General features: G+C 39.0%; 2 long non-coding RNA genes across 4 annotated transcripts in view; one reads left to right on the plus strand and one right to left on the minus strand.

The window, feature by feature from the left end:
• Positions 1 to 27,871, minus strand: part of LOC106015673 (uncharacterized) — a 77,116-nt gene that overhangs the window by 20,737 nt on the left and 28,508 nt on the right. The window contains exon 1 of one of the 2 annotated variants that reach the window (XR_001187868.5): positions 11,351 to 11,899. The exons of the other annotated variant lie outside the window; for it this stretch is intronic. This is a non-coding gene — a long non-coding RNA (uncharacterized lncRNA). Of the gene's footprint in view, positions 1 to 11,350; positions 11,900 to 27,871 lie in introns of those variants that run through there. 2 annotated transcript variants of the gene reach the window in all.
• On the plus strand, positions 319 to 27,502 carry LOC140003006 (uncharacterized). Of its 2 annotated transcripts, XR_011810883.1 has the most exons (4): positions 319 to 1,212; positions 4,849 to 5,020; positions 8,751 to 8,853; positions 14,161 to 17,305. It is a non-coding gene; the product is annotated as an uncharacterized lncRNA (long non-coding RNA). The 2 variants fall into 2 exon arrangements; XR_011810884.1 differs by lacking the exons at positions 4,849 to 5,020; positions 8,751 to 8,853; positions 14,161 to 17,305 and adding exons at positions 25,814 to 25,887; positions 26,155 to 27,502 and having other exon boundaries at positions 329 to 1,212.

Consider the following 27,871-nt stretch of genomic DNA (forward strand, 5'->3'; position numbering starts at 1 on the left):
GATGTGTATACATTCGTGTGTGCATGCATGTCAATGCCAGCTAGAAGAAACAGACATTTCAGCTGAGCTGTATTTACCAACTATAGACATTACATCCCCAAAAGTTCACTGTTCTGCTGAAAGAATCACGTGTTGTAGCCACTCTGTAGGTAGATACCTAGCAAGGCCAACAAAAGCAGTAACAACCAATTCCAAATACTACAAATATATTGAGCAAGATAATGGAATTAATGCTGAAAATGTTTGAGTTGCATTTGGACAAAAGGCCTGGATTTCTATGCCAGAGCTAATACAAGTCTAATATTTAATGCACTGTAAACAAAAACTAGGCTACAATCGCTGAACTGTATGTCAAAACAAACAAACAAACAAACTAACAAATAAATCAAAAAAAAACAACAAATAAAAAAATAAAGGTTTTGTTGTGTGTACCTCCCATTTCCCTGTCCTTACTGTTGAGGGATTTCTTGAAACAGCAAAAATCCCATGGCTTGCTGTAGCTGAGCAAACCAAGCTACCAGGGCAACTATGAGAAGTTCCCATGACAGTGTTCCCACATCGCCCAATTGAGGAACTCAGAAAAATATTGTTACCAGTAGCTGGCTTCAAGGACAAGGTCTATGTGACTGCTAATCACAAGGGGTTGTTTTCTTGCAGGTGGGGTTGTTTTCTTGCAGTTGTTTGTCTGAGTGCTTTTGACCAATAATCTTGTGTGAAACACTGTCCACCCCTGTTAAGTTCTGTATAAAAGTTAGGCTATTCGGGCAATAAAATGGAGGAGCATGATCTGACTCTACTGTGTGTCTGTCGTGCTTTCGGCCGTGCTTCCTGCAACATATGGCGCCCGAACAGGCTGAGACCTGAACAGGGCCTGAACAGGACATCGCAGCGGGAGACCTGAACAGGACCTGAACAGACATCGCACCGGAGCAGGACATCGCAGCACCGGAGCAGACATCGCAGCCGAGCACGGACATCGCAGCGGCGCCGGGGCAAACATCGCAGCGCAGCGGGACACCAGCGCAGCGGGACACCAGCGGCGCCGGCACATCCGAACGCAGGTAGACCAGGAGACCAGCGGCGCCGGGACCGGCGGCGCCGGGACCAGCGGCGCCGCGATCTCGCCGCGCCGTCGGGACTTCGGAGCGCCCATCCGACCGGCGCTTGAGCAGACCGGACACCGGCCCGGACACACGGTACACAGGCCTCACGGTGAGACGCGGTACTCCCGCTGAGAGACGCGGAAAACGGTGGGACACGGGGTTTTGCGGCGGGACGTGGAATTGCGGAGGGCCGCGGGGAATAGAGTTGCGGCGAGACGAGGAATTGCGGAGGGCCGCGGGTAAACGGAGTTGCGGCGAGACGTGGAATTGCGGAGGGCCGCGGGAAAAAGAGTTGCGGCGAGACGTGGAATTGCGGAGGGCCGCGGGTAAACGGAGTTGCGGCGAGACGTGGAATTGCGGAGGGCCGCGGGAAAAAGAGTTGCGGCGAGACGTGGAATTGCGGAGGGCCGCGGGGAATAGAGTTGCGGCGAGACGTGGAATTGCGGAGGGCCGCGGGTAAACGGAGTTGCGGCGAGACGTGGAATTGCGGAGGGCCGCGGGGAATAGAGTTGCGGCGGGACGTGGAATTGCGGAGGGCCGCGGGGAATAGAGTTGCGGCGGGACGTGGAATTGCGGAGGGCCGCGGGAAATTGACGTGATCACGGTGCGATGCGGGACATCCGAGATCGAGCTGCTACGGGAGACCAGAGGCATCAGTGGACAACGGCAGCCGACCCTCACCGTGTGGCGAGTCGGCACAGAGCAGAGGGGCGGACATCAGGACCCTGCAGCCTGTCTGACGTAACCATGGAGGCAGCGGCGGCTGTGCTGCTTCTCTTTGTCATTCTTTTTATAAGAGGTTTATCTTGCAATGCAAAAAAGACTATTCGTCCCCAGATCGGTGTTATAACTATGTTTCTGGATAACATTCCGTGGGGTTGCCTCAGTCTACGGACTATTAATGACTATTTAGCTCTATTGCAGGGCAGGAGTGCAGAGACGCGGATTACACTGCCACATGACCACCGGCAGGCTCGTTCACAAACAGCTTCTAGGATTGCAGCTGGCACTGCCTGCAGCCGTATAGCAGACGTTACACTCTCTTTCCTAACTAGTAATCATGTGTCTTATCCATTTGTGGTGAATGGTCAGTGGCAAAAAGAAAAGGGGGAGAGTAAGGGGCGGCAAAGACAGAAACGGTACCAGGAGGATGCCACTGACACTACTAGCACGGGTAATAGGAGTAGTATAAGTGACATAGGTGCAGGGCGGCGGCAGGCACTGCCGCGCTGTGGGGCATTCTGCCTGCTGCTCGCCCTCACCTGCCTGTGCACTGCTGCCGACAGTGCTAGAGCAAAATGTGAAGACTGCTCAGACGGCAGTGATGAGAGTGCTTGTGTGAAGAAGACGTGTGCTGAATCTGACTTTGTGTGCAACAGTGGTCAGTGTGTGCCAAACAGATGGCAGTGTGATGGGGATCCGGACTGTGAAAATGGGTCTGATGAGAGTGCTGATCTGTGTTATATGAGAACATGCCAGGTAAATGAAATCAGCTGTGGTCCTCAGTCAACCCAGTGTATCCTGGTGTCCTGGAAGTGTGATGGTGAAAAAGACTGTAACAGAGATCCTGATTGCAAGGATGGAAGTGATGAAATTAACTGCCCTTCTCAGACCTGCAGGCCAGACCAGTTCAGATGTGAAGATGGGAACTGTGTCCATGGGAGGAGGCAGTGCAGTGGTGTGAGAGACTGTCTGGATGGCACTGATGAAGCAAACTGTAACAATGTTATTCAGTGCTCTGGACCTGGCAAATTCAAGTGCAGAAGTGGAGAATGCATAGATATCAACAAAGTGTGTAACCAGCAGAGAGACTGCAAGGACTGGGGTGCTGAGCCCCTGAAGGAATGCAACATACATGAATGTGACTGTCCAGCTGGGTTTGAGTTTGTAGACAAGAGAAACTGTGGAGATATTGATGAATGTCAAAACCCTGGTATCTGTAGTCAAATCTGTATCAACCTGAAAGGTGGCTACAAATGTGAACGTAGCCGTGGCTATCAGGTGAATCCTGCTACAGGATCCGGGAAAGGGCCATACTGGTACAAAAACACAAATAACACCTGTGATTACAATGACGCTGCTAAGCAGGGTTTAGGGGTTTGTAGCATGGAGACAAGGGGTAACAACTACAGTGTTTGGAACAATTGTGCAGCTTTGGCCTTACCTCCTGATGTGCTTCTGATTTGTGGGGATGGGGCCTGGCAAGGTATCCCTGCAAATGCTATCAGATGTCCATGTTACTTAGATAAACTCATTGTATTTGCTCCTAGCTTGCTACAGTTGCGTGAGATCACCAGACATAAATGGGCATTGCTTGCATCGGATTGCAATGATAATGTTGAATTGTGTGGGGTTGCAGCTAGAGCGGCATTAGCAATTTCAGTGCCCGGAGTGGCATCTGCGGCCGCACGTAACAACTTAGAAAAATTGGTATGCTGGGCCAAGAGGCAAGCCTATGCCACGACAGAGATACTTGAGGAGATGTTACCAGATCAAAATAGTCTGCGACATCTGCTTTTACAGGATCAAGCTGCTATTGACATCTTGCTTTTGGCTCAAAGGAATGGGTGTGAGGACTTAAAGGGAATGTACTGTTTAAACCTTTCTGATCATAATGAGTCAATTCACAAATCCATTACTTTCCTGAAAGAGCATATGAGAAAGATTCAGTATGGTATCAATCCTTTCAATCAATGGTTCACTGACTTGTCTGAAACAAGGTGTAGATGGTTGCTGGGTTTAGTCACAAGGGGATTAAGGATTTGGTTTATGGTGGTGGTAATCATCGTTGTGTGTTGTAAGTATAGCTAAAGAGTCACTTGTAAAACTGCTGTGTCGGGCTTGGTTTGCTCAAAAGAAGAAGGGGGAATTGTTGAGGGATTTCTTGAAACAGCAAAAATCCCATGGCTTGCTGTAGCTGAGCAAACCAAGCTACCAGGGCAACTATGAGAAGTTCCCATGACAGTGTTCCCACATCGCCCAATTGAGGAACTCAGAAAAATATTGTTACCAGTAGCTGGCTTCAAGGACAAGGTCTATGTGACTGCTAATCACAAGGGGTTGTTTTCTTGCAGGTGGGGTTGTTTTCTTGCAGTTGTTTGTCTGAGTGCTTTTGACCAATAATCTTGTGTGAAACACTGTCCACCCCTGTTAAGTTCTGTATAAAAGTTAGGCTATTCGGGCAATAAAATGGAGGAGCATGATCTGACTCTACTGTGTGTCTGTCGTGCTTTCGGCCGTGCTTCCTGCAACACTTACAATCAACCAAAGTCCTTAACATCACTTTTCCAGCTCTTGCTGTTTTGTTTTTCTCAGTGCTGCTGCCAACATTACCAGGAATATTACCTACAATTAAAGGATGGAAAATACACAAACTGGAAGTTAAGATTAAGATAATGCTTTTCAGTTAAGAGTAATTAAGAAAACATCACTTGTTACCATAGACAGATGAATAGAAAAATACAACAATAAAACAGAAAAAGTTAATTTTACCGAAGAGCAAAAAATGTAGTGTGCAAGGACAAGAGAGGACTGTGCTTTTATGATAAACAAAAGCAATTTCATTATTTTTAATGAAGACATTCTCATTCCTTTTTTTTTTTTTTGCGTGTCACACAAAATGGTGCACACTGAAATTATAATTTTGTCAGGTCTATGCCTGGAATGTGCTGTGCCATAAAGAGTGCTTTTAAAAGAGTAAAGAAAGATTTTTTTTATTTATTTTATTATTATTTTTTTTTAACAGGGAGAAATGAAAGTTTCGTAGCCATTTTTCTAAGATGTTTCGTATCTGCAGCTCTCACTGAAGTCAAACAGCAGCAGGTACCTACCACCTGAGGAAAGACAGGAATGGAGACAAAGCCCCCCGAAACCAAAGGGGGCCTTTCCACAAACTTCAATGGCCCCACATCAGGCAAGTTCTTTGAGTGTGAACAGTTGATGATCTGCCATTGAAACAAAGGTTTGTCCCATTTTGAGATGCACTAAATATACAGTGTCAGCAGTACACTGTAATCTTTCCAAATGGCCCCAAAGCTCAAAGGCCTGCACAGACAAAGGAAGCTGTCTTTTCTGTTCTCAAAAGTTTTGCTGTTAGAGACTATTGCAAAAGCACCGCTCTAGGCTAGTTTGTTCACATCTGTCTTATGTTTTTGACTCGGATTCCCCAAAAGTGAGGCCCACACTTTTAGTGTAGCACTGAAGCTGGTACAGGAGAAGCATTAAATTATTTGCTTCAGGTTTTTCACTGAGTAGATGGCATGGTCAGGACCTGGCAGGATAAGACTTGTATAGAGCTACAGGATGTTTTGCATATTGTTTCCAGGCACTGAATAATAAAATAGGCCACTTTAATTATATTGCTTAGTCTGTAATACATAAACAGCCAAGATCTGATCCAGACTGACAGTAAACCACCATACAATTATCATTCAGGTTACTTTATACTAATGCTCCACCTCTGGTCTTTTGGTTTGTTAGTTTGTTTCTGTTAGATCATTTCTTTTGAGAAAGAAGCCTTCTTTCCCACTCTACGTTCCTTTCCATATGCAAAACTCATCTCACAACCCTTTCCTAGTCTTTTTAAATATTTTGTTGATTTTAAGTTCATAAAGGAGCCCAAATCATAAAACCTGTCTGAATTAGCTTATTTTGTTAAATACCACAACACTACAGTTAAGTGGACAGGAAAAATAAAAAATAATAAATCCACCTTTGGAATAAATATTTCATCTGTTGTTGAATCTACCAATATCAGTAATGTCTTCCAATGATTAATAAACCTGCCCATGAAAATAAATAAATTTAAAAAAAAAAAAAAAAAGCCACCCAGAGACTATAGCTATTTATAGTGTACATTGGTTATTTAGCTTCAACTTTGTGACATCAGTGACTGGTATATGTCATCAGTGAAACAAAACTCTTTAAAATTGCTCTTTTGTGTTGCAGGTCACAGTTCACAGACTACACCAGTTAGAGAGAAGTGGCTCTTGGCTTTATTTCTGTTTTACAACAACAAAAGACTTTTTATTATTTTTGCATGTTACATATTATTAGAGTCCTTCTTTTCTAAGGCATTCATGAAATTCATGGCTCTTCTTTCAACTCTCCCGTTTTGCTGCTGCACCTTGAAATGCCAGCACTAGATCTAGCCATCAGGAGCAGACGCTGATGTAATGCCACTTCCTCACCTCCTCACCTTTCTCTAAGTATTGCCTCCCAATGCTCAGACCTTTCGCAAAGTCACTGCTTCCCAGAACAGACATCACCTACATTTTTTATTGCTAGATGCAAGACCTTTCTTTTGGATGTGTTAAAATGCATATTGTTTGCAGTTGCTCAGCCAACTAAAAAATTAAGGTTACATTTTTTATCAGCTATCAGTCATCTTAAGTACATAATGCCCTTTTCTCCATTACTCTTTGTATTATGCGCCAGTTTTTTTCATTTACCAATCCAGGCCTCTCTTCCAAGTAGTTGATAAAAGTAATTAATTACTGTCACAAATTGAAGCTTCCCTGAAAGCAGCACTCAGATACCTGAGACCTTGGCTACAACTGCTCAGCTCAAAACTCATTAGCTGATTCTGGAAGCAAAAGCACAGATAATTTTCATGGGAAAGCACTACCCAAAAGCTCTGGGGCACATTTGCCTTGTTCTAATGATTCAGGTAGGTGTCAGCAATTTTACACCCTCCTAACACGTAATGTGGGGGAGGTTAGAGGGTGACAGTCACCCAAATAATAGCAACTAATTCTCTTTATGTGGGAAAGGAAATCAAAGAACTTGGCCCAGGTCAATGTGGTTAATATTACCACTACCAGTTTGCACCAGTCATCTGAGCTATAAAGGACTAAACAGGACAGACAGCAATCTCTCTGTGAGAATATCTATACAGAGGCATCCAAAACCATGAAGAAATCCAAGCCCATGGTGGGACCATTACGCACAAGGACAAGGCTGCCAGCCAGGCCAGGCCAGGACACGCTGAGTCATCAGATGTGAGTGTCTTGGCCCCTTGGCCTGTGGTGTTGATTCTCACTCGAGCACAGGGTAGGGCCAGGGTAGGGAGTGTGAAGTCTGAGACTGTCAGAGAACAAAGATCATACAGCAAAACGCTTAGCACAGTAATCACTAACCACCCACTACATATATCCTACCTAATAAATGGTAAATATAATGTCCCTGAGTGGCGTGGTTCTGTTCTTTGGGCTGTCTCAACCCTAAATTCCCTCAAAACACCAAGAGAGATCAAAATGCAATCCACTTCATGCCCTGTTCAAATATGGCCATTCTGCAATAAGCCTGTTTGTTTGCAATTTTAAAAGTTATTTGCAATAAGCCTGTATGTTGTGGATGCTTTGCTTTCTTTGTGTTGCCTTCAGCTCCTTTTTCTCAAACTGAGACTGAATCAGTAGAAGGTGAAAAAACAAGCAAACAAACAAAACAACAACAACTATTCCTAGGAATATTTTTAACTGATTCCAAGTATAAAGAGCTAATATAAAGTATCCTTTAGGATTTTCAACTTTAGTCAACTACAAATAGCATGCATGATGCAAAATAAATAAATAAATAGCCAAGTGTAAAAGACATTTATCTGAACAGCTAGACTACATATGGCACTGAAAGAAAATCACCTGTGAATTCAATTGCCAAAATTCTTTCCTGTTTTTTTTTTTTGTTTGTTTGTTTGTTTGTTTGTTTTTCACAGCCCTAGTGTGAAAGCAGGAAAGATTGTGTCAGATACTAACTCGGTTCAGCACATCTGTCTTCAGAAGTTTTTGTAGCAATGACAAGATTGCTACAGTTAGTTGTCCATTGTCCCAAAAAATAAGATGCAGTATGCAATACAGAGAGCCCTTAGAAATGTGCTACCTTTGTTTTAGATAAATGTCCAGACATTTGCTGTATGACCTCGCTTCCTTATATTACAACAAGAGGAACATTTAGGAGTACTGCAAATGAAGTGCTGAGTTATCCAAGGTGTTACCTACAGCAATTATGAAGACTTTAAGGCCAAGTGCTACATAATTCTTAAAGCTGAGAAAGGTGTTTCCATGAGATAAAATGGCATAGTTCAAAACATCAGAGGTTATCACACAACTGGGTGTTAAATCACTAGAACTGTTTTTAACATCTTACATTAGCTGTACCTAGAGACAGCAAAGCAGTTTTTATTGATTTAAAGTAGTGCTGTGTGGGACTAGAGAGCTTGTTTCTTGTTTTGCCAATACCCTGTTCCAGGTCCTTACACCAATCACTTGACCTTCACATATCTATTTTTTCTCAAGCATTCGGTGACATCACCAACTTCAAAATCATTAAGACAAGGACCAACTATCTTTTCTACTTCTGAAAATCCTACACATGGTGATCTCAGTGTCTAGGGCCTGCCTGTAGTTCCTGCTGCTATATAAATAAAGGCACACTAAGCACCAAGCAGAAATTTCTCTTCAGACTGGGGTTGTTGTGCTTTATTTGTTTTCCAGAGAAGTTGTGGAAAGAGGTGGCAGGGAGGGCACTGTGGTCATCAAACATTTCAATTTGAAGTGGAATACTTGTTTTAGAGATACTTTAACCTGCCAGGATAGTCAATTAACATGAGTGGATGGCATTTTAAAAGCATCTATTTCCTTTTTAAGGTAGGAAAGCCATGTGAATTGTTACCATCTGGATGCAGCTAACCTCCTGGAGAATACATCAAGTCATGGGTATATGCATATAGACTCCATTTGTTCTTTTTAATCAGGTATCCTAATTTTATTTCATTTCCCATTTGACCTGTCTTGACTAGCAGCTAAAAATTTCATTTTAAACAAATGCTTGAGATTCATTCACTGGAATTCATAAGCAGAAATAGCATTCTGATTAACAGTGAGGTTCTCACCCTCCAAGGAATAGAGAAAAATCAGTTCTGAAGAATATGAATATGTATACAATATCAAACTTGTTATACAAGAACCATACTATTTATTTAAGTTACCTTCAGTAATTTATTATGCTTTTAAAAACTTCAACAGTTTACAAGAGAAGGCAAGCTTGCACAAAGTGCTGGTGTCAGGCAGATAGCAGATTTTATGCATACTTGGTAATGCACTTAGCTAGTTTACAAGGTTGCCATTCTACTGTTCGTATTCACCTTAACCAGACGTGGTGGTTATGTCTAATACTAGCATCTCTGTGGTGGACATTTTTCTAGCACATGTTGGCGGTTTCAGATTTTACTATGGGGTATGCAAAATAAGTTAGAGATCAGGAAAGGTGTCACTCTAGACTTCAGAAGTTCTTCTTTAGAAATTTACATTGTCCAGCCACTAATGAGTGATTTTGTTTTAAGTCAGAGCTCTGATTTATAGCCCTCTGTAATATTTTAATTTACTAGTCATCAAAAATATACATATGTATAAACTGCATTAAAAATAGGTAGATGAACTCAGAATGGAAATCAAAACCAACAGCAGGGCAGGCTCCAAGCAAGTTGTTTCTAGCTGAATCTTTTTTCCTTCCCCTTTCCTCCAGTGGCCTGCTTTTACAAACATGTTATTCCTGACATTTCTTTGAAGTTGTTGTGATAAAAATAATTTATATAACACCAGGTGTATCTCTGTCTGCCCATGTACCTCAAGCCCCCTTTGTTCTCCTGGGAGTTTCCCACCTTGATATCTGAAACTATTGAAGTGAGTGATGTCTTTGAGCAAGGTAAATTATAGAAAGAAGATAAAACTGAAATCACAATACAGCAGTTTAATTATGTTCAGGCTATAAAAAATAATTTTCAGTTTGGAAATACTGCTATTCATGTCGAATTCTTACATCACATGAATACATATATTCATATAAAAAGCTTGCAAGGCATTATATGTTATTGGTAGTACTGAATACATTTTCATATTGGAATTTTATTTTGTCCAACAAAATAACATTTACTAAAACAGACATTAAAAGGCTCTAGCTGACAAACGCAATCCTGTAATATTAAGACTGATATTGATTAAATGTTATTATGAAAATTGGTTATGTTCCTGTTTAAAAAAAAAAAAAACCTCCAGCCCATTTCCAACGCAGAGTGACTGCACAGTGACCTGAACAAATAGCACCAACTTGAGCTGCCACCAGAGCAATGTTTGTGTTACTCAGCCTCACAATACCTCCTTCAGCAGCGTTCATTCCCCTTCTTGTTTGCTAGCTATAGGCATTCAAGCAAACAACCTGTTTGCACAATTGCATGGCCTCAGCCATTTATACAAATATCTGTATCCCCATGCAAACATGGTTGTACCTGCACAGACTGTGGTTCAATAATCATTATTTTCTATTCACTGTTTGCTATTTGTTGTTTTAATTATCTCTGGCTATAATCATTTCAACTGTCTGACTGGGGAGCAGTCAAGTCACTAAGGAGACCACATGCCCGGAATGACAAACACTCCACACAGCCTGGAGGCTGATGTGACCATTGTGACCAACAATGCAAATAAACACATTGGGGAAAAATAAATAAATAAATAAATAAAAAGTGACCTTCAAAATGTGTGAAATCCAGATTAAAATACATTTGACTAACTAGCACACCTACGTCCGCACCACACATCTACAGCTATTCCAGGTTTAATTAAACAAGAAAAAAAAAAAAAAAAAAGTTCCGTACTTTTTCTTTATGATTGTAAAATATTTAGACAAAAGATTAAGAAGCATTTTGAATAGTGCTGGAGCCAGCTTTCCAGCTGTCAGCACCATAGAAAAGTCTTTGATTTAACTACTTTTCCTCACTTCCAGTTTCTTACAGTTGTGAATATCTTTAAATCTCTGCATGCAAAGGAATGAATTTTGTCTGTTATTTATTTATTTTGTTTTGTTTCTTTGCATGTTTAGTTGTTTGTTTTTGTACTTGTTCACTTGTTCTTTAAAAAAACAAACAAACAAACAAACAAAAAAAAAAAAACACCATTTTTCATAAGACTGCTAGACAGTTGCTCCCTAGGAAATACAGAGCTAGACTAATGCCTCAAACACAGCATCTATTTTTAGTTTAGCTGTAGAAGTCTAAAGGACCAGAATGACTAAATCATGAAAAGGATGTCCTGAAAGAAATATCAAAATATTGTCCCAGCCAAACCAATGTGCGTGGTCATGTTCTCTGATCTAGAAATCCAGCCTTGCCCTCGCTTTCTCCTGCAGCCTTGAGTAATGCCAGCAGGAAAAGGATGTAGCAGAGCTGCCTCAAGTTCATTCTTTTCCATACTCACAGTAATTGGTGTATCCACATTTAGAAGTACAACATTAAATCACAGTTAGAAATACTACATTAAATACTGCCAGACAATTGCTTGCAATTGATTCTCAAGGTTTCTCACTGTTCTCACTGTTATTAAATCAACTATTTTTATTTTGGGGGAGATTAAGATTGAAGCCTATTTGGTGCCAATGCATATTCAGTACCACTTAAACACCATAAATTAGATCTACTTCTTTGAGGAAGTGAAAAGTAAGGAATTGCAGGTGTCTGCATATGTAATTACAGGGAAACACATGAATTTATTCAACTTTAATCTCTTGCAGGTGAAACTGAAAGTATGTAATCAGCTCGATGAGCTGTCTGTTAAGTGCATTTGTCTTCTTAATGAATGTTTTTCCTGAGGTAGTCTGAACAATTCATGTGCCTGAGCTCATTATCAGAAACCTTAAAAAATAAAAGTTAATATTTGGGGAAAAGATAAAATCTTTACACAGCTATGTAGGGAAACTTAAATATGAAAATCTCTGTAGTGACACTTGCTAACTGATGACTGGGCATGTTTGACATATTGTTATTTAAATAGGATTGAGCAAACAGAGGAAGTGATAGGAGTGCATTTAAAAGTTCCCTTAAGCAGGAAAATTCCTCAATATTTTCACGTGTTAAATCATTCTGATGCTTCATCTGACTGTTGCAGATCAGCTCCTGCAGTCCAAATACACTAACAAGACAACTCACAGGGACAAGGGTACAGAGTTGAGTTTCATGTCACTTGGCAAAGCAAGTGCAAATTACATTCACAGGACCATCTGCTGAGATAGCAATTCCTCTTTGTCAAAGAAAGAGCACAAAGCTTGAAGTTCTGTTAATACAGTGTGCTTTTTAAATAAATCACTCTATGCATACGCAGATCATGTTGTGATATTTTTTGTTTAGGATGATGTTTCTCTGAGGGCACTGAAGTAATATAAATTTTGCAACCATATGGAGTATAGGGCTGTTTGCCCCATTAATCAGCAGACAATGAAAAGTGTATCTGCTAATAAAGCCTTCACATTATACAGACAAGTGTCTTGTGTTTCTATACCTTCTCCTTGTAAGAAGCAATCTGTCCTGATGGATAGAAAAATAAATAAAAGACAGATCTGAGAAGGAGGCTGGAGTTTTAACTTGGCTAGACAGTGACATGCTGCATGCCTTCCTGATGTTCTGCCAGCCAACAACATTTCCATCTTAACAGTCTTCCCTTAAAAAGCAGTGATTCAATGGAAGAACAGCATTTTGTAAGAGTGTGTCAAGTATGTCAAGACATTTGACAGGATGAGGCAGATTATTTTATCTGCTAATCTTTTCCTTTTCCCATGAAAGAAATGCTTCCAGCTCAGGGATCAGATGAAGGAACTCAAATTCCTGCAGTTCTGCGTGTCCACATAGAGGGCTGCGTCATTTTTAGCACCGACCCTATTACATGTGGGTTGCCAGAGAAGTGGGACTGCACTATCTGGGATCTGTTCTTCTATCATTTTAAACCAAATTCTACAATGGGCTCTGATTGCCCTCCCGCCTTCACGAAGTTGTAAGATCAGAGACTGGGTGACCTTATGATATGCTGTACTGGAACAATTTCTCATGCACCTTTGCCTGTAGAGCCGAGGATATGAGTCACCAAGGCTCTCCTGCTGTGCGTGAATCAGAGACACAAATGTTAAAGCAACAAAAGACGTCTAGAATAACTTCCCTACTCATAAAACTGCATATTGAGGGCACTTCCAGTCAGAAGCAAGTGAGACACAATGGAAAACAAGGAAGGCCCAAAGAACTAGTCCATTTCATTTAAGGGTAGCGAGGTAAATATTCATAATATTCATACTTGGAAAGAGTGATAGTAGATAGTCATTTTTATTTATTTATTTTTAAGAGTCAGCAAAATCCAAAAACAATATCTGACAGACATTACTCAACCTTTGCATCTCGGGAAAAGAATTAATAGCTTGGATAGATTGTTGCTGTTATGATAGGTATTTTTCCTTAAATAAATGTTTGTTTGTTTGCTTGTTTGTTTTATATTCACAGCCTAGATAAAAGTAGTTATTTCACTGTTCCCCTCCAGTCTCCTTTGCTGATATTTGACAGCTTTTGTTTATCAGCTGGTTGTATTACCAACTCTAACATGCTCCAGTAGTCTCAGTGATCTGAGAGCACTGAAAAAATAAACCTTAAGAATGACAATGCTGGCAGCTTAGTGGAACAGAGCAGCCAACAAGCTACATTTTAAAATGGCAATCAATATTAACTTACATCTCACTTTAGAAACAAAATAGATTTGACAAATGGTATCAAAAACCTACCTCCAACTGACATTTGTAAAGGAATGTTTCTCTTATATCCCATTTATGTTTCTAGAGGTTATTGAAGTTTTTTAATAATGTTTTCTTGTCATCAGAGAATTTGTTACTGCTGAGTTGTTTTTTTTTTTTTTTTTTTCTTTTTTCCTTGGAGAAAGAAAACTTTGTGAAAAAAAGACGAGGATTTAGAAAAGGTATTCTAAATAGCTTAATAACCTATGAGTAACCAGAAGACATGAACAAATTATTTGCTTTTATCATAAGATAAGATTTGTTTGTGCAAGTTAAATTATTTATTATTTGTATAAAATTCTTTTCTATCAAGACAGCAACACAGAAACATATGTGTGCTTGATTCTTTACTAAATCTGCATGTCATTACTTTATCATGGTAGTACAATAATACAGTGTGCAAACAGAAAAGGCCAAAGCCCTCCACCAAGAATGTGAAATCCAGTTTCTCCATCTTTCACAGGCAGCTGGACAGGTGAATTCCTATGCCTAGGACAAACCTTTATGAAAATATCACAGAGAACATTTTTTAACTGAAAGGATCTCTCAGCTAAGTTTATGAAGCACAAAGAAAAGCTACACATCAAAACTGAAGAGAGAGAGAGTCAAAATACACATTATTTTTGTGTGTACAAAGAGGTATGTATTGGTTGAAGAATGAGATGTGTGGAAGCCCTAAATAAGGGCTGCAAAATCATTGCCCTAAGCCAAGGAAGACCACTTGCACCTCTGCCGCATTTCTCTGATATATATGTCTTGGCCTTAAAAATGTGCAGTGACAGAGAATATATAACCTTTTCAGATGATCTGTTCCAGTGCCTATTTCAAACTATTAGAAATCATTAGTCTTATGATTAGCCTAAATTTCCCTAGCTGCAATCTAAGCCAATTAACTTTTTGCCCTGGCATGGAGAACATACTACTCAGCAGCACTTGACATCCTGGAAGATTGGACTATCATGCCTCCCTGATGTCTTTTCTCCTTGAAAGTTAACTAATACAATTAACTCAGTCTCTTCTCGTAGGTCAGGATTTCTAGACCTGTAGTCTTGTTCTCTGCCTATGGACTCCCTCTGACTGGTTCTCAACATTCTTAAAGCATGGTGCTCAACAACTGCCACTAAAAGTGAAGACTTATTCCACTTATCTCATGAATAATTCTCCTGTTTCCACATCTTCCTATAATGTTTGTAAAAATAAATAAATAAATAAATAAATGATCCACTGCAATTCCCAGCTCCCTTTCTGAAGAACTGCTGCTAGTTTGCTTGATCAACCTGAAGCAATACCGTTGACCACTCCTAGTAAAGAACAGACTTTTTCAGTGTCTTTAATGAGTGAAAAATTCTTGCTCAGAAGAGGGACACTGTGTGCAAGATATGTACAGGCCACAGGCAGTGACAAAAGATTAGCAAACAGAAATCAGAAATGACAATGAACTTATATGAATTGCAGCAGTCAGAGACTGGTTGACCTCGGGGCTTTGCATATTTTGTGAACTTCTCCAGCAAAAAAACAACTGAATTAGCTCCTTTGATCATCATGCACAACATCAGCACAAGCTGTGGTTACCTGCTGCTAAATCCAGGGACAACATGTGCACTGGCTCAGTTCATGTTTTGGCCGGGATCGGCTTTTGCGTCATGCAGATAAACTCCAAGTGTCCTTATTTACAGACCTCCACCTGTCCCACTCCATTTCTTGGCTCCAGCTTCAGTCAGCACCTCCAACAATTTTGTTACCTGCCAGCCAGGAGCCTTGCTGCCCTAAAGATACAATATTAATGAGCAATCAGGCACAGCAGGCCTTAATGCTGCATACCCTATGGAGTCGAGCAAGAGTGCCTCTATTTCTGCTTGGTGCTTTCAGAAGACACAACCACTGTGCCAGCAAAGAGACAGACATTAATTGAACAGCATAGTTATGCAAAGAGGTGAATACCTGGCAGTGATGTACAATATGGAGGTATTTTTTGTTCAGGAGACAGAGACAAAGCTGCAGAAAGAAATAGCATGCGGTCTTTTTCTTTCAGGACCCTTCCCACCTCTTCTCTCAGTATAAAAAGCCTATAAAAATGTAAAGAGCACTTATTATTATTATCCTTGCACTGTAAAAGGTAGAACAGGGTTTGTTCACCAGGGATAACTATTCTCTTTACTTTGCTTTTCTTTTCCAGTTAAATACTGTTTCACATGTTTCTCAGAACAGCACTTGAATTGTATTTATCATAACAATTTTAGTCCAAATTCTTATATTTTCCTTGTTAATTAAAATGTTATTTTGCTGAGTTAGAATAAAATAATACTGGTAGCATCTATTACAGACAAATGTGGCTCTGGATCTACTAGTATTTTTCTTATAGTCAGCAGCTGTTGTAGATTCATTGCTCTCCTTCATCCAGGGTTGGAGAGGTTACAAAAGGCTACCTAAAACCATGCATGTCATGTCCTGGCATAAATTTTTGAGACTTTGTTACTGGATTTTCATGTGCCTGAGATAAACTAGCAAAGCTAGAGCCTAATTTTGGTTCCTGTTAGCTGGTTACAAACCAGAAGAGGAACTGAGTGGGATATAACTGAGAGACAGGGATATAACAGCTGGGTGAGACTGGTGGGGATTCAGATTCAAGCAGTCAATCTAGTTTATGAATGACAGAAAATGAATCAGTAGATAGATAAATAAATAAATAAATAAATAAATAACTGCAGAGGTCTATCCTGGCTTTCAGTTATTACATTTCAAACAGCAAATATGGATGGGGCAGCCAGCATCCCATATAGGGTGGGAAGCAGCATCACCTGTAGAGCAGTAATTAGCTCTTCAGCCCCTTCTCTTCTGCCACAGAGTCCCTGGCTCATCCAATTTTGTCACTTCTCATGGCAAATCCCACAAAACACTCCATCCACAAAATCTCTAACGCATCCCAGGGGGGAAAAAAAAAAAAAGTATATATTATATATATATATATATATATATATATATATATATTGTTCCTCAAATGCTTCCTGACATTCATCTTGCTCTAGACTCCCCCCTATGCAAATGTGTCTCTCAGAGCCCTGAGCTTTCCTGTGTCTCCTGGCACAGTTATCCGAGTGGAACCCTGTAGGCAAGGGAGGAAAGAATATCTTTTATACAGTCCAGATAGATGGTAGCCACGATTTCACAGCAGAACTTCAATCTAGGTTGTCAGCAAGTAGCACCCATAAATTACAGTACCTCTTTTTTTTCAGTGAAATTCAGGAGAAATGAAACATACATTGGTGAATAATGCTTTCTATTATTCATCTTTCCCAAAGAAGAGTGACCAAGAAAGACTCCCCTATACTTCCCACGTGCATTATACTATTTTATTCATATATGTCTTCACTATCATCTAGCAAAATTAGCAGAGGATCTTCCTTCCTAAGAAGACAGCTGAGTGCAGCCTCTGCCATGACACTTCTTGCTGCTTGCCACAGGAGTCATATGCCCAAGGCTTGTAGCTGTGCCTGGGAAGTTACACTGCCTGCAAGCTGTGTTATCTGCATAATGCACTGTCACATGATTCAAACTCACATCGTAACTGAAAGCCATTCTGTAATAGAGCACTCCTGTTAACAGGCAGGGCTAGAAGTGATTGCAGGTCTTGTTGATCCTCTGTACACACCAAGTATTCCAGTTTTGTTTGTTTTTTCTCATTCAACACCCATCTCATCTACAGGAATCTGTGCTGCAGGCAGAAAGCACTTACTTCCTGCCTATAAAAGCTTGCTCTGGGCATATTACCTTCTGCTCAGGAATGTGCTGGCCTTTTTCTTTTGTTCACCTACCATCACAGGTGGGACTCATCCTGCTTTAGATAACATGTACTTACAGTGGGTTTTTGCTCCTCTTCTCACATTTTTGGGCTTTTGTTTAAAGCTTATAAGCATTAAGGGGGCTCTTTCACTGCCCAGAGCAAACAGTTGTCCTAGTGTAGCCCCAAAGATTTTTAAACTGAGTTTCAGAACTTGCTAGGACACCTGGGGATATTCATTTGGCCTGATGGAGTTCAGGTCAAGACACTATTAGTGCCTCAAGTTGTGAGTTTCTAGGTCTCAGCCAAGAGTGGTTTCTTGGTGAAGCACAGAAGCAACGAGACTATTTAATTAACCTCAAATCTCCCACTGGCACAAAATTAAAGTTCTTTTGCCAGAATCATTAGTAATTTGCAAGCTCTGTTCAGCAGGAGAGTAACAGATATTTGATCAAATGTGCCCTTTCCAGGAAATGACAGCCGTTATGATGAAGGGGGAAAATAAAAGCACTTCAAAATTCATTCAATGAAGTAGAGTAATTTGGAATACATCATGCTCAGAAGTCTGTTAACCCTCACTTTTATTTCACAGAACATGTTGGAGGATGAAGATACTGCCCTCTCTTCCTGTTCCCCCTAAACTTGACATAGAGCTTGATTTAAAATTTTTTTAATACACACACCTAACCTCCACTCAGAGGCAGTTGTCAGGAAGGAAAAGAAGTGGTTCCCTTGCCATCATCCTTGACTAGGGCATGCTCTAAACCAAGAAAAAAGCTATTTTATACAGCATATATAATTTATATCAGGTTTAGACAGTTTTTAGGTGGTACATTTTTGTTTCTTTGGGTTCATGTTATTGTACAGTTAACATGTCAGATAATTGCACTCTTTGTACATTTGAGCAGTCATTATTTTATCATATTGCTAGGGAAAGGAAAGGATGTTGGTAAAGCCCCAAGGATACTTGTGTGAGCTGCTGCTTTTGTCAGGCTACGTTAAGCTTCTCTATGGGAATGAGAGCAACACTCACAATACAGCTGATGTGTCCTAGGGAATCTCTGTAGAGGAGTGTACAACAAAGGTAACAGACCATGGAGCTGTGCACAGGAAGCACAGACCGCAGGGAAGGAGCTAAGTATCTACAGACACAGCAGAGGCAGCCCAGGAAACATGACCCAAAGGAAAAAGCTAAACAAAGGAGGGTTTATCTGCACAGCACTGGCTGCAAGAGACAGTCTGGTGAGCAAAAAGTACTGTCTCTTGCTGTTTTATTCTACCCGTGTTCAAAGACAGAACATTTTGTATCATCCTCATAAATAAACGGGATTACATCATAGTATCTGTTATCCAAACAGCTCCAGTGCTGCTGCAAAATGGATAACTACCTCAGTCAGAAACAGCAACAACGTTGTTCTTGTTTCACTGAAAATAAAAAATTGGAGATTACCGAAGTGGATACTTTGATAATTGCAAGCTGTAATTTTCAAGCCTTTCATTTCTATAGCAGAATATAATGTTTGCTTTTGTCTCCCTTTAAAAAAATAAAAAATAAAAATAGTGGTCAACATGCTGGCACTCTCTGCAGAACAGAAATTCTTTTTTAGAAGGGGAAATTTCTGAAATTAGGGAGCAAAAAGACCTCTGGGGATGCAACTCAGAATGATAGGAGAGGAGAGGAGAGGAGAGGAGAGGAGAGGAGAGGAGAGGAGAGGAGAGGAGAGGAGAGGAGAGGAGAGGAGAGGAGAGGAGAGGAGAGGAGAGGAGAGGAGAGGAGAGGAGAGGAGAGGAAATCATTTTGATTAACTTGCCCAGAGTATCTTGAAGTAATATAAAATATAAATGTGTCTGTTTGAAACCTGTAATGTCTTAAGCACATTGTCAAGACAAAGAAAGATGTGGATGAGCTGCCAAAAGACAATATTTGTCCTGTAGTTTTACATAGACCAGGAGTTTCCAGTTAACTGGAGCTTAAGATAATTGAATTAAAAACCTATATAAATGACAGATCTGTAATTTGAAGAGGAAAAAATGGGCTGAGCTAAAGATCATTCATGCAGATTTTTTTCCCTGTAATTTCACTTTGCTCATATGGACAATTTTAAATAGAAAGCAGACTGCTTTTCAGTTTCTGACAGCTCCCTGCTAGGATGAGTATGTTCACGTGCATCTGGCAGCAGACTAGAAAAGGCATCCCAATGTGATTGCAATAGCTCCTGACTTCAGGAGATTCTCCCTGTCGGATCAGGTCACCACAGCAATGTAGAGACAACCGCTGGATTCACAGGCATATCAGAACCAATGCTATCTATATATCTGCTCATCTCTAATAAATAAGTGGCATACGTAGCTGTCTGATTATAAGGGAAATTATTATTTTTAATCTGAAACAAATTTTATCACGGGTTTGTTTTGTGGTGGTGGTTTTTTTCTTTGTTTTGTTTTTTTTTTTTGGTATTGTATTTTTTTATTTTTTTTCTGTATATCTTTCAACTTGAGCAATTAAATTAAATTAAAATCAACTTCTCTTTCAGTATTCGGACCATTTTTTCATAAAGATCATAGGATAACTTAGGCTAGAAGAGACCCCAGGATATCTCTGGTCCATCCTCTTACTCAAAGCAGGGGCAGCTCAGGGCTTGATTTGGTGAGGACTTGAAAACCTCCAAAGATGGAGCTGACAACCTCTCTGGGCAACCTGTGTCACTGCTGGAGCATCCTCAGACAGAAAAAGCCATTTGGACATCCCGTCCAAATCCTAGGTCCCAAGGGCTTTTCTGCAGAGACATCCCCAGCTAGACAAGCCCAACCTGGGTGCTTCTGGGGCTCTGCCTGCGTATAGCAGGGCTTTGCACTCATAAAGACTTCTACTATTCCCACCTGCATCTTCTAAAAACCCACAAGGTTTCCCCTTTACAGAACAAACAGCTAAAGCCCAAATTCTCCCAGGTATGGTGCATAACTCCTACTAACTTTGTGTAACTAGGGCAGAGAGATTTACAGTCTGTCCAAACCTGGAGATAATATCAGGTTCATCTTAAAATGAAGGAGGGTGGCAGCTTCAGCCTGGTCTTCACAATCTTCATGTGCAAAGAACTTAAATCCTTAACAGTGGCTGAAGAAATGGTCTGCATAACCTGGGCAGCCTCAAGTGTTTCTATGCTAGATCATCCCTGTTATCTAGAGATTTTCTCTTCCAAAGTTACACTTGGGAGGTTTGGAGTGACAGCCAAGTAGGGAACCAGCAGTACAGCAGGAGCCCTCACAGACCCACTTGCCACTCCACAAAGTAGATATGGCTGAATTCTGGATCAGAAGAAGGTCCTCAACCAGTTTGCTTTGGGCCATAGTAATGCAGTAATTATCCAATTATTTGTCCACACAGCTTTTCTTCCATAACATGTACCTGTCCAATGTTTGAGTTGTAAAGCAGAAAGCTGATGCTCCAAACCACCATTCAATATTGTGTTGGTACATTTTTTCCATTGACACTTTTTTCAGGCCAAAACTTAGATCTCAGTTCAATGAAAATTCCCTCAGAAAAATGTTTTAACTCTGGCACAATTATAAGAAAAAACATACCTATTTACTTTCAGACAATAAAAGAAACAGATCTGTTTTTACTACTTTTGATCACAAATTACAATTTCAGATATTTTTAAATGTGAATTCTTTCTTCTATTTTCCTCCTTCCCATTCTGTGCCCTCCATTTTTAGATGGTCTAATAGGGATTCCACATCACCAATTTTAACCTTACTACTTCTTTCAATGTGCTGTACAATATAGTCTACAGTCTAATGGATACAGTTCCAGAAGAAAACATTTCTCTTTTCAATTTTTGCTCCTCTCCCTTTCTTTCTAAATTCTGTACTTTTCAATAGATTTTATTTTTTTTTTAATTTGTATACAAGCAGGGAACAACATCAGCCTCCTGAGAAAAGGAATATATCCAGTACTGTAGTTTTTCCTGTAACTTGCTCTTTATTCAAAATGTTGCTTCTTTCAGTAAAGTAGCATTAAAATTGTATTAAAAATATATATATATATTTATATATATATGTATATATATATATATTATATATTTTATATATATATATATTATATATATTATATATATATATATATATAAATAAAAAAAAAAGTAAAAAAAATAAAAAATCTCTCTGACTTTATAATATACTGAGATAGAGATGCAGGCACAGCTTTGAGGCATATACTTCACCTATCCCAGAACTGCATACTTAGTCCAGTTTCACCCCATTATCTATTTTCACCCACATTTAGTTAATAATAGTAAATATATATATAAAGTACTTTTCAGTTTGACTGCAAAATCTATCTCTATTTTTTTCCATTTTTCTTTGTTTGTTTTTTTTCCCAACCTAGCCTTCTTTCGACACAAATGTAATTGAGTACCTCATTATCTAACTTTGTAACAGGTTGTGGTCTTTACTAAAGAGAAGACCCAACAAAACCGAAAAAAAAAAAAAAAAGTAATTATTTTTTAATAGACAAAAATTAATATTATATCTTATATATTTGAAAATAGGCATTATATTTGTTTCACTGACTGAATGTGGGGACATGACATTAGTACAAGAGATAAAAAAGGATACTTTTATGCATATGTTATGAAATTTATGTATGTACCTTTGCTCACATTGTTCCAAAGGGAAAATTTTTCACAGTAAGCATCAGTTGCTTAATTAGCATAGAATAATTAAAACTTACTGCTGGGAAAATTCCATAGTCCCACAGCAATTATATAGGGAGAGTTCTTGGCTATTGCATGTACAATTCAAAAATAACTTTTAGGTAGGTTACCAAAAAAACACCAGCTATTCAAAATTGCCTTGTAACAGAAAGACTCCTCAAGCAATCAAGAAAATTAAACCATAAAAATAGAAACAAAAATAAAGAGAGAGAGAGAGAAAGAGAGAGAGAAGGATTTGTAACCATAGTGGCCATCAGTAAGATCCAATCAAACTACCTTCACTTCATTTTTTAGGATTGTTTTTGTCTATTGGTCATATTGATTTATGTAGATTCCTGGACCTTGAGAAACTCATTTAGAATAATTTGACAGCAATTCAACATCAATGTTCATTACTAATTATGAAACAGTTCATTCATTACCAACAAGAACTTGTTTACAATATGCTTTTTTTCAGTATTCATAAACATATGCCTATCAAATTTCAACAGATCTTAGACTTTTAAAATTAATTTAATACCCTTGTAAAATAGAATAAGGTCTCTTGTTTGATCCAGAGAAGGTCAAAATTCTCTATGTGAAAATATTTTTAGAAGGAGAATTGGACATATTTTAACAAAAAGTGACTGAAAACACTAGTGACAAATTTCAATTAGAAATTTATTGGTGAAATTTTAAAAATGTGTCAAAATGAACCACTTATTTTAATCTGTTTCCCATTTTATTTTGGTGGAAATATTCTGATAAGAGCTTTCCTTTTCATTTTGTTTTATCCTTAGTATTTCACTCCCTCTCCTATACTGTGTCAACCTGATACTTTTCTGTAAATTCTTTCTTTTGTATGGTGCCCATTAACTCCAATTGCTTTCATATGGCCAATTCCCTCTCACTTGAAAACTATCCTCTTCTCATGACTGAAAATCTGGTAGATGCAGTGCCAACTACCTCATTACTGAAAGAAATACAGTAAGCCATTATGCTGTTTGTGCAGAGGTCTGAACTGATATATCTACGTCGCTTATGCAGCTGCATGTAGCACATGTTGCTGCATCCAAATTCATCTTTCTCACTCCTCTTTACTCAGAAAGGTATTATCTGAGTGATTTTTTAAGACTGCATCAGGCTCAGCTCAAAAGAAGGTAGAGAGGGACCTTCAGTTATCTAAATGACATGGACTTGCAAGTGGATTTAGCACCAGAGCCAGTGTCTTGTCTATGTAGCTAATACTGCTATATTTTGTGTGATGCTTAATCCATCAGAACACAGCAGAGGTAATTTAAGAAGAACTTTGTGGGTAGGACATAAAAACTTTTCTTTTCATCTTCTTATATGTCCCAACATGTATGGCCTTGATGTTCTGTATGGGTCACGATGACAAAAAGAGTTGCAGAGATTTTTTGGTGGAGAAGCTGCCATAAAAGCAAATGAAATCTCTGCTTTAGGAATGTTAATAGTGAACCATCAGGAAAATGCCACAAAACTGCATAGTCTGCAGGTGACTGTCCTGGTTTCAGTTGGGATAGAGTTAACTTTTCTCCTAATAGCTGGTATGGTGTAGTATTTAGATTTAGGATGAGATTAATGTTCATAACATGCTGCTGTTTTAGTTGTTGCAGAGCAGTGCTTACACTAAGCCAAGAACTTTTCAGTTTCTTACACCATCCCACAGTGAAGTATCTGGGGCTGCATGAGCAGCTGGGAGGTGACAGAACCAGGACAGCTGAGCCCAACTGACCAAAGTCCATACCATATGGCATCATGCTGAGCAATTAATATGGGGTGGCTGGTCAAGGTAGGGGGGCAGGACTGCTGCTTGGAGGCAAGCTGGGCATCAGTCAGCAGGTGGTGTGAAATTGCCCTGTGCATCACTTGCTTTGTACATATTACTATTATTACTATTATTATTTCTTTATTTTCTGTCCTATTAAACTGTCTTTATCTCAACCCATGAGCTTTTACTTTTTTTTTCTTGATTCTCCTCCCATCCCACTGGGCAGGGGGTGGAGGGTGGAGGTGGGGGTGCTGAGCTGCTGGCTGGGTTGAACCACAACAGCAGCAGAGAACATTTCATACATGTTGTTTTGAGAACAATCAAGTTCAATAAAATAAATGTTTGATGAAGACCAGGAAGTATTGATTCCATTGCTAAATTGGTTTCAGGAGCTTAGAAAAAGAGGAAAAAAACAAAAGCAGAAGAAATAGAAAGCATTAAGCAAAACTGAGTTGTGTGTGCTGCAGTCATGACAGCTATATAAACCCTGTACATGTTTATATTCCAGCAGAAGGTGGGAAAAGGTGGAGGGAAGGTTAACAAAACAAAACAAAACAAAACAAAAAGTAGATCATTCACCTCTTCACCTCGTCTTCTCCACTGAGGTCTTTGTCGACCTTTCATAAAGATGTCCCTCTGCATCTCAAAAAAAAAAAAAAAAAAAAAAAAAAAAGAGCCTCACTCTGTGGTCAGGGCTTGTGGTCCTAAAAATTAACTTAATCCAGATAGATCAGTTAGGCTGACTGCATTTTCATGCAGATAAAACATCAGAAAAAAAAAAAAAAAAAAAAAAAAGCATTAAAAAGTCCTATTCATGTTATTTATGAATGACAGCCACATTACACTCCTGTCATGCTAGAGTAAATTAATAACTACACAAGGTACTATACAATGGAGATTCTGCCTGCTGCAAACATAACATAGAGAACTTGCTTTATTAACTCCTGAGGAGCTTTCAGAGAGTTGAAATGGGAAACAAATCTCCTTTTTGTGTCACTTAAGCCAATTTATACAGTACAAAATTACATCAAGACACCATAAACAGATTTGAACAGGTGTAAGCAAAATAGAACCTGTTTTACTGTGACATTTTAAAACTCAATTAAATGACTGAAAAATTTCTTTAATATGAGCCACCAGGATTGGGTATATTACGCTGTGGAATGTATTTGTTGCTGTATGTAGAGATTGCTGCAATACATAATCCATCCGCAAGTGTGATAGATCATAGGCAGAGACTCTTTCCACTGGTCTGGTTTCATTAGCTGACATGGAATTGCTCCTGCTTACACCACAGTTATTGAGACCTAGACAACACTTTAATTCTGAATATGTTCTCCTCTGAGAATTCAGGATCCTTAAAATGACTTTCCTGTACATTTTATTAAGTACTATAGTAATGACTTGGGAGACATAGGGAAAGTAATGACAGAGAGATTTGCAGACACACTAAAAAGAGAAGTGGGAGTAAGAGCAGAGTTCAGTCAAGGAAAATGCCAAGATGATATACAGTGAAGATAAAGAGAAATTCTGATAGAATAGAAAAGTTAAAACTACTGGAATAAATCTTCTACCATAGAATAAAGTAGGAGCATAATGATGAATGAGTATGATCTCTATCCCTGAATGTGACAATTTGACCCACCCCAGACCTATCTTTGGATTATTTAGTATCACACTCAACATCTTTTAAGTGGAAAAGCTGTGATCATTTTGTCAGCTTCACTTATTTTGTATATGGCATTCCCAAGTCTACATCCAAGTCCTATTTTGCAGACCATTCTATGAACATATGTGAAGCCATCCATAGTGATCAGTAAAAATTAATCTTCTACTCTTTGTATTTCCACAGCCACTAAAACCAGCAGTCCAAAGAAAGACAGACCTATCAACTCTTACAGAATGATCAGTTCTGGTCTTGGTCTGGTAAGTCACCCATCAGATTAAAACCTATAAGCTTATACAAGTGTGCTGATGCATACATAATTTGTCTGTAAACCATGTTGAGAAGATTTTCAAAGGTAAATCTTCATAAAGCACACAAATTCCCACTCACTGTCAATGGAATGTGCCTAACTTGCATTCCAGCCTTAAAAAATTGAGTCTTTTTTGGCTCTGAAAGTATGAGGTAGTTACCATAAATGAAGGTGCGATATTTCCTATCTTTATAAAATAAATCTTTCTAAAATCCAGAATAAATCTGTCCTGAAAGAATAAATTGCTGGACCTCAGCACTCCACCGAAAAAGAAGCATCCCATATCACACCAACCATAACCAGGTTGTCTGCTTGAGACCACAATCTGTGTTGCCTAAGACAGAGCAAGTAGTTATACAGGTAACTCTGAATACATTTATCTATTTTTTGGCCATTCTGTTTTTTTTTTTGTTTGTTATTTTTTTCTCTCCACCTCATTTATACAAAGAAACGGGTAACAGTTTCCAGAGATGATAGTATCAATGATGCAAAGGGCAGAAATAGGCTTCCCTCTTCCCCATGGCTGACCATGACTTGAAGATATCACACAGCAATGTCTGTGAGGGAAAAACACTAGTGTTAGGCTCTGCCAGAAACACATGGGTAGTAGTGAGTGACAGGAATGACACTAAATTAGGATTTCCACAGAAGTGATTAATTTTAACAATTTAATGACTTGTGACAAGAAGTGTCCTGTGTCCTATCAGGCTGAACCATGGTCACTCATCCCAAAAGTGGAATCTGTAACTCCTACATCAGGCACTGAATAATAGTGCCTGATAGATAATAGATAACAGAAGCCAGATATAGTCCCCTAGATCTCATCCCAAGAGTCAATCCCCAAGTCAGTGAAATTGACTACGTTCCTAGTATCAGGTCTTTAAGCATATGTAATTTCAGTGATGCCAGCAGTTCGATTAGCTTCAACAGATATTATCCATATGCTTAAGGGTTTTACTAGATTGCAGTCCAAGCTATTAGCAGCAATATCATTTGCTGACTGAAATAGTTTTTTACATTATAAATATTGACAGATGGAAGGCCTCAGCTTGGTTTTGAGCAGGAGAAACATTGGCAAGGAGAACAAGATACATATTCCACAGCAGTTATTCTATATGGCATTATGCAAAAGAAAACAACCCATGTATAATATAACAAAGCCCTAGTTGTCTCATACTGAAGTAGCTGGATGGTTAATTAAGCCTTTATCAAATACATAAGCATACTATAAGCAATATATTGTGGTAAGTAAACTCTCATTATGACATCTCCCAGCCAAATTTCTGTCCAGTATCTTAGGGGAAATAGTGTCTCTTAAGCAAATGTGCCTTTCTAGCTATGAGCATATTTTTTTTAATTATAAACGTATTTGCAATAAGTAGAAGCTTCAACAAAATATATTCAGGAATAAGGAGAGGAAGGGTAGATAGAGGTTAGTTTTTAATTTTAAAAATACTTAAAATACTTTTTATTAAAAAAAAAAAAAGTCTGCTTAATTCTGAAATAGAAAACAGTAAACTGTGATTACCACTTTCTAAATATCACTTCAATTTAAAATATGTTTGTTGGCTGGCTAAATGACTGGAGGAGAAATATTTCAAAATATTATGGACTGACCTAAATTGAAACATTGTTTTCTTTGTTTCTTTGTTTCACTGGGAACAAAAAATCTAGATTTCTCTGCAAAATTTCAACGTTGTGAGAGATTCACAAATTTTGGCTCCAGTGGTAATCCTTTATATCTGATGTGCATAACAGAAATAAAGGTACCAAATTCCCTATTAACATGAAATAAATCTATTAAAAATAATAATAATAATAATAAAAAACAACAGCCATGTCATAAAGAACAACTGCATGCACCTAGCATGACTTTCCATACAACACAAGCTTTCTGCTTTTAATCTAGAGGATACTTTTAGGAGTCTCAAAAA

This window comes from Anas platyrhynchos, chromosome 8 (assembly GCF_047663525.1).
Source record: "Anas platyrhynchos isolate ZD024472 breed Pekin duck chromosome 8, IASCAAS_PekinDuck_T2T, whole genome shotgun sequence".
Taxonomy (NCBI): Eukaryota; Metazoa; Chordata; class Aves; order Anseriformes; family Anatidae; genus Anas; species Anas platyrhynchos.